This window comes from Chrysemys picta, chromosome 1 (genome assembly GCF_011386835.1).
Source record: "Chrysemys picta bellii isolate R12L10 chromosome 1, ASM1138683v2, whole genome shotgun sequence".
Classification (NCBI taxonomy): Eukaryota; Metazoa; Chordata; order Testudines; family Emydidae; genus Chrysemys; species Chrysemys picta.
In genome coordinates, this window is record NC_088791.1 from 192,813,027 (window position 1) to 192,821,315 (window position 8,289).

Genomic DNA, 8,289 nt, shown 5'->3' on the forward strand with positions numbered 1-8,289 from the left:
AGTCCTGGCTAGTTGGGAGGGCTCTCTATTTGTGGTAACAGCACCCCCTCCCAATATCAATCCCTACTAGAGGGGAGGGGAGGGCAAGGGCAGTCGGTGATGTAGCAACAGCTCCAGCTCACAGTCAGAATGGGAAGTCCTTCAGTTGTCAGGCTCTTGCTACTCAATCTTACCAGCTCCACTCCCTTCCCCTCCAAAGACCTTTGTCTCATCCCTGGTCCAGTCCCCACTAGCTGCCATGACTATGCAATTTGCAACACTCTCAGCTTTACCAGCAGCACAGAGATGTATGGTTTATATTCTTTCCCATGCCACATCCATTTAATTGCTCTGCTATTGCCACTGCTGCTTTTATCCATGGCTTACCTCCTCCTCTCAATTTATCCCCGTATTCTTATTGTGAATGCCACAGGTGTATACATGCAGCCACTGACTACTTAGATTAAGAAAGGGTCTTTAAAAGCTGATAGCTCATAAAAAGTATTAGTATACTGCTGTTTTTTAATCTGAAGTGAAATAGGTTTATTCTTTCCCCAAGTATATCAGTCGCCCACCCCCTTGGTAAAGATTTGTATTCTAATAGCAAATTTACTATAAAAAAAAAAAAACACTATTGCTGAAGATGAGCTCAAATGCAGATAGGACCATTTTTCTTTCAGCCACTTTTCATGTACAAACACCTAGGCTGGTTGAAAACTTTCCATTTCAGCCTTTTCCCACCTTTCAGCTGCAGTACTGCCAACCCCAAATGTTTAAAAATCATGAGTTGGACCACAAGAATCAGAGAGAGTTGGACCACAAGAATCAGAGAGTCGGCTTCAACATCATAAGATTTTTTTAAAATAATATATTTGGGATCATTTGTCTCCTGGTTTCTGAGCCTTTAGGCTGGACCCAGTTCATGTCTTCATGCTTTTATCCACAGCCATGAGGCTAGACGCTGTGACAGGGTCAGGCCAGATGGCTACAGGAGAGTGTTCCTTTTGAGTACTGGGACATGGACGAGCGCTAGCTCGCCCACTGCTGAAAGCCCCTCCTCCAGCCTAGGGAGGAGCTACTAAACCTGGAACTCAACTGAGTTCAGGGGACAACAAAGGCAAAAACGGGAACAGGCGTGGGGGTCAAAGGGCCAAAACTAAGGAACCGGAAGGGGACACCGAGCAGAGAACCCCGGACAGCGCCCACTTCTCCTCGAAAACATCAAGAGAGCTGGCGGGTGGAAGGTGGAAAGGTGGAGGGGGCAGTGGTGGTGGCAGTAGGGGAGCGGATGGACTAGGGGGAGGGCTCCAGGCCACTCCCCCAACTCCCCACAGCAAAGGCACCTACCATCACAGAAGCAAGGAGGTTACAAACCCCCTCCACAAAACAAGGCCTCCTCTACTCCCTCCTCAGCTCCAGCAGCAGTAACAGCTCCCCAGCAGCAGCAAGGGCAGCAGCAACCCAGTCAGGGGAGGCCCCAAAAATGATGGAAAAAGTGGGGCCTCACACTCCCCTCTGAGGGTCATACCAGCAGGGTCTTCCGCACAGCAGCAGTAGCCAGGAGGGCAACCAGCCAGCAGAACGGCCTCAAAAGAGTCCTTTTGAGTACCAGGACATGGGCGAGCACTAGCTCCACTAGGGTGGAGAGCCCCAGGCTCGCCCACTGCTGAAAGCCCCTCCTCCAGCATAGGGCGGGGCTACTAAACCCGGAACTCAGAGTTCGGGGGACAACAAAGACAACAACAGGAACAGGTGCGTGGGTCAAAGGGCCAAAACTAAGGAACCAGAAAGGGACACCGAGCAGAGAACCCCGGACAGCATCCACTGCTCCTCGAACACGTCAAGAGAGCCGGTGGATGCTGCCCAGAGGAACTCTGCCCGGATACGTGAACAGATGAAAGAACGAAAAACGGCCCCACAGTCGCAGCCACCACCCCCCCCCCCCCAACCTCCTCTCCCTGGTGTTACGAATGGCCACCTTGGCCATGGCTAGGAGGAGGCTGACGAGGTGGTCCTGCGACTTCGTGAGGCCTCGGATTGGGTGTGCATAAAGAAATAAGTGAAGGGAAAAGTTCTCGAGGAGCCAGAAAAGGGGCTGCACCCTGGCGCACTGAAGGTACGTGTGCGCCAGGGTCTCCCTCACGCCACAGAAGGGACAGGCTTCAGGCACAGTGGTAAACCACGCCAAGTACACGCCCGTGCTCACAGCTCCATGCAGGAGCCGCCAGCTGATGTCCCCGGCGGGCCGCAGGACTAAGGTGGAATAGAAACTGGCCCACCGGGGTTCCCCACCTCCACTGCCAGCAAAAGATCCCACCACTTAGTGTCTGGGCGGGACACGAGGGTGGGGTAATGAAGCATGTGTAGCACGAGCATGTACAGATGGTCCCCTGGCGCGGTTTGAAAACAAACCGGCTGCACGACATGCAACCGGCTGGAGGTATAGGGGGAGGGAGGCCGGGAAGGCTCATGGGGCAGGGGGCCGATGGAAAGATCCGGAGGGCCTGGAGTAAGGGGCGGGCAGAGCGCACCCTCTCGCAGGACCCGCTCGAGGAAAATCTGAGCCGCGGGAGACAGGGCTGCCTCGCTCGAGGAAAATCTGAGCCACGGGAGACAGGGCTGCCTCCACCTCCTGGAGTATGCGCCGGGGGGTCGTAAGGGTGGAGAGCCCCAAGCGCTGACTGAGCGCCTGGGTATCCACCCAGTCCCCCAGGTCGTAGTCCAGGAGGTCTCCGATCTTGGTGACTCCCGCCAGGACCAACCTCCGGCGCACCAAGGAGGACTCCATCACCTGCACACGAAGATGGGGATTGTGTAGCAGGGGCTCCGCGAGGAGATCTACCCCCTCGGTGGCCACAAAGGACCTGGTTGCTGAAACCAGCCTCCAGGTCCGGAGGAGGTCCTGGTAGAAGACCGGCAGCTCGGAGTGGTCTCGCGGAAGACCTCTTGGATGGAGAAAAAAGAGCTGCCGGTCCTATCGGAGCCCTCGCAGGCAGCGGAGTAAAGTGTGCACCAACACGCTCCACACCGAGCCACCTGCACTATAAAGGAGTCTCTGCAGAGCCTGGAGACGGAAGACATGGACCTGTGTGCGCATGCAAATCAGGCCCTGTCCGCCCTCCTCCAGGGGGAGATGGAGAACCCCTGCAGAGACCCAGTGCAGTCCCGGCCAAAAAAAACCCAGAACCAACCTCTGGAGATTGGCCAGGAACCCCGGGGGCAGGCACAGGGTGTTGAATCAGTGCCAGAGCATGGACAGGACCAGTTGGTTGAGCACCAGGACTCTCTCCTGGAGGGAGAGGCACCGGAGCAGTCCTGTCCAGCTCCGCAACTGCCTAGTCACCCTGCCCTCTAAACTGTGCCAGTTCTCCGGCGGAGATGGATGCGTGGCAGAAAAATAAACGCCAAGATAGAGCAGCGGACCTGCACTCCACCGGATGGCTTGAAGCACGGGTGGGAGGGGGCTCGCTTGCTACCCGGCCCCAACCACCAGGCCAGAGCTCTTGACCCAGTTGACCTGGGCGGAGGAGGCCGCTGAATAAACAGCTTGACAAGCCTCCACCCACACCAGGTCATCCGGGTCCTGGACCACGAGAAGCATGTCGTCGGCGTACGCTGCCAGGACCAGCCGCACCTCTGGCTCACGGAGCACCAACCCCGTCAACCTCATGCGAAGGAGACGAAGGAAGGGTTCAATGGCCAGAGTGTACAGCTGACCCGACAGCGGGCAGCCTTGATGCACCCCTCGCCCAAAGCTGACAGGCATGGTCAGGGTCCAGTTGAGTTTGACCAAGCACTCTGCGGAGGCATACAGCCCCTGGAGAAACCCTACAAACCGGGGTCTGAAGCCGAATGCCCGTAGAGTGCCCAGGAGATACCCGTGGTCCATCCGGTCGAACGCCTTCTCCTGATCCAGGGACAGGAGGGCGAACGACAGACCATCCCTACACCCAAGCTCCAAGAGATCCCGGACCAGATAAAGATTGTCAAAGATAGTGCGGCCCGGGATGGTGTAGGTCTGGTCCGGATGGACCACGTCCACCAGCACGGACCATAGCCACAACGAGATGGCCTTCGCCACAACCTTATAGTCCATGCTGAGGAGCGAGATGGGACGCCAATTTTGAAGATTGCAGAGGTCTCCCTTCTTCGGCAATAAGGCGAGCACCGCTCGCCTGCACGAAAGAGGGAGGACCCCGCTCTCCAAGGACCCGGCCCAGACGGTGGCAAGGTCCGAGCCGAGAACGTCCCAGAACACACGGTAGAACTCCACGGTCAGCCCGTCCATGCCCGGAGATTTATTGGTGGGCATGAGACAGAGGGCTTCCGAGAACTCGGCCAGAGTGAGAGGCAGCTCCAGCTGGTCCCGGTCGCCCGTGCTGACCGTCAGGAGTCTGTCCCAAAGCACGCCGCAGGCATCGGCGTCAGTTGGATCCGGGAAGAAAAGGCCAGCATAGAAGGCCCTGGCCCTCTCGCACATCTCCACCGGATCTGTGACGGGGGCGACGTCCTCTGCCAAAAGGCAGAGGATGTGCTTTTTCGCCCCCCTCTTCTTCTCCAGGGCATAGAAGAAGTGGGAGCCACGATCCATCTCCCGCAGGAGATGGATGCGGGATCTTACGAAGGCACCCCGGGCCCGAAGATCGTCGAGGGCCCAGAGCTCCTCCCGCTTCTCTCGGTACCCTCCACAGAGGGGTGGATCTCCGGGGCTGGTGGACAGACGCCTCTCCAGCTCCAATACCTCTCGCTCCAGCTGCTCTATCACCACATCCCTCCGCTGGCTGGCGCCCCGGATGTGGCTAAGACAGAAGAGCCGGGCGCGCACCTTCCCCACATCCCACCACCACTGCACTGAGGGAAAGGCACGCCTCTGTTCCCGCCAGGCCAGCCAAAACTCCCGGAAGGATGCCACAAATCTCACATCCTCCAGCAGGCTGTTATTGAAATGCCAATAGGCCGGCCCCGGCCTCTCCGAAGAAAGAGAGGCCGTCACAGCCACCAAATGGTGGTCCGAGAATGGGGCTGGCCGAATGCTGGAGGAGTGGGCCTGCGAAAGATGATAACGAGAGAAACAGATGCAATCCAACCGGGAGTGGCTTGACCGTTGTTCTTCCACTCAGATAAAAGTGAATGTAGTGTCGTCATCCGGGTGGTGGTCGCATCAGACGTCCACCAAGGAGTGATGGACTATGATCTCTCTGAGGACGTCTGCAGCGGCCGGGCTCGGCTCAATCCCCATGCGGTCCCACTCCTCGAGAGTGAAGTTGAAGTCTCCGCCCAGGACCAGGCACTCGCGAGGATCCAAAGTACCGAGGAAGGCAGATGCCTGCTGAAAGAAGCACGGTCTCACCGGGCCGGACGCTGGGGCATAGACATTGACAAGATGCAACGTTAGCCCCTCCATCCGAACCCGGAGGTGCAGCAGGCGACCCGGCACGACCTCGGTAATCCCCAGCACCTCAAGCTATAGGGCCGAAGGGTGGCTAAAGTAGACCCTGTCCCCCCACTCCAGCCGCCACCTCGCTTCGGCGGCTAGATCCACATGGGTCTCCTGCGGGAAAATAACCGAGTACCCCCCATCCCGAAGGAAGGAGAGCACCTGGCACCTGCAGAGACCCGACCTACAGCCGCGGATGTTCAAAGTGGCAAAGATGGACGGCGACATAAGGAGGCCTAGGGATGATCCTCGTGGTCTGGGGTGCTAGCGGCTCCCATCAGACCCTGCAGCAAACCATGACCAACCCCGAAAGCCAGCAGGGCATCACGGAAGCCGTGGGCCCGCTGGTAAGCCGCAGCATCCCGCTTCCCTGTCCCTTTGCCCTCCCCCATAATGGCCCTCACAGTCTGGAGAACAAGATGGAAATCGCCCCAGCGCTGAAGAGCGAGATGCACTCTATTTGTGGAGCCACGAGTGTCCTCCAAGAAAGAGCGCATATCGCTCCTCTGTGCGGCAGGGACCGGGGTCACAGACCCCGGGATGTCCCGATTGGACCCCCCCTGCCAGCCCCGTGGCCCAGCGAGACGGGCACGTGGGGATCAGAGCCCCGCCGGATGGTTAGAAGGGCAGAGCAAACTGCTGGGCCGGGGAGTAGAGAACAGAGCCAGAAGGCAGATGGAAAGGTGGAGGGGGCAGTGGTGGTGGCAGTAGGGGAGCAGGTGGACTAGGGGGAGGACTCCAGGCCACTCCCCCAGCTCCCCACGACAAAGGCACCTACCACCACAGAAGCAAGGATGTTACAAACCCCCTCCACAAAACAAGGCCTCCTCTACTCCCTCCTCAGCTCCAGCAGCAGTAACAGCTCCCCAGCAGCAAGGGCAGCAGCAACCTAGCCAGGGGAGGCCCCAGAGATGATGGAAAAAGTGGGACCTCACATTTCCCTCTGAGGGTCACACCAGCAGAGACCACCCCACAGCAGCAACAACAGCCAGGGAGGCAACCGGCCAGCAGGACAACCTCAAAAGAGTGGAAGGCAGGTAGATCAGCCCTCAGGACAAACAGGTCCCTTGTTCCCTCGGTAAGGTAACCGGGGCAGTTCCAGAACAAGCAGGAGCTTGCTGGAACCAATTAAGGCAAGCAGGCTAATTAGGACACCTGGAGCCAATTAAGAAGAAACTGCTAGAATCAATTAGGACAGGCTGGCTAATCAGGGCACCTGAGTTTAAAAGGACCTCACTTCAGTTTGTAGCATGCATGCGAGGAGCTAGGAGCAAGAGGCACAAGGAGCTGAAAGTGAGAGGGTGTGCTGCTGGAGGACTGAGGAGCACAAGTGTTGTCAGACACCAGGAGAAAGGTCCTGTGGTGAGGATAAAGAAGGTGTTGGGAGGAGGCCATGGGGAAGTAGCCCAGGGAGTTGTAGCTGTCACGCAGCTACAGGAGGCACTCTAGACAGCTGCAGTCCACAGGGCCCTGGGCTGGAACCCGGAGTGGAGGGCGGGCCCAGATTCCCCCCAAACCTCCCAACTCCTGATCAGACACAGGAGGAATTGACCAGGACTGTGGCTTCTACCAGAGGGGAAGGTCTCTGGGCTGTTTCCTGACCCACATGATGAATCTCTGAGGCAAGCGCATGACCCACCAAGGTAGAGGAGGAACTTTGTTACAACACTTACTTTTTAAAAAAATAAACTGAGGTTCTCTTGCAATCTATTCAAGCAGCTGGGCCCGTATGACAAATATCATCTGACTCCTGCCACTCCAGATACAATTGTGAGAGGAAGGCAACATTGTGTTGCCAAACTCCAGCGGAAGAGTGAGCAGTGATGGTAAAACCTTAAATGGGAACAAAGTGCAGAGGCAACTTTTGAAAGTATTTATTGCTGGGCAATAATAGTTTTATCAAACCGAGTGAGAAGATATCAGTGCCTCCAATATATTAGATACAAACACACCCTATCTATATGCTTTAGATTAACACATTAACGATATGCACATGCTCTCACAACGTTAAAACATCGCAGCTGACCGTGAGCTCTGTGGCCTTTCAGCAGGGTCAATACAGCTTAATTTTTCTGGCTCAAAGTCCATAACTCAACTCCAATGTGAAGTAATTTTTTAAAAAATGCTACAGAGGTTCTATTTAGAGCTTCCTGGCAGCAAGTAAGTAGTAGGGGAAAGCTATCTTGACCAAGGATTTCCTTAGCAGTGCATAAAAACATTATTTTTGTCAAACCTGGTTAATGGTCACACAGCCACACAAAGAGCGGCACTCAGTAGTTAAGAATCCAGAGGGTGTGACTGGCAGTGATATATGCCTGAACTGAAAGAATGTGAGCTAACATCACAACAGTGCACTTGACATCTGACAATGTTGATGATGATGATATGCAAGACAGGGAAAAGGTTATGTAGTTAATATTTTCCCATAGGGAAATGTCATCATCATCTACTCGGTAGATAAATATAGGTCATAACTGAGCCAGCCGAGGCAAAATGTATTTCCGGTCTTGGTCTACACTAAGGATTCTGATCCTGGAAACATTTATGCACAAAACTAAATTTACTCGCATGTATTTATTGAACTCTGCTCTAAGGCCTATCAGAAGCTCACTCAGGCTGTGGGAATTTTTCGATAGTTTTCAATGGGGTTTGAAATGAGCCCTAATAGAGAGCAAAATAGTGATACTGATGGGTGCCCTGTATACTTGCTTGAAGAGTATGTAAATAGTTGTTATCTAATGTTTTCAGGCTACATGTCACGTCCAAGTCAGTGGCAAAACTTCCAGAATTTGATACTAACCCATTAAACCTCATTTTTAATATGTTACATTTTGAGTTCAGTTTAAATTAAAAGCAAATACGTTACATACTGT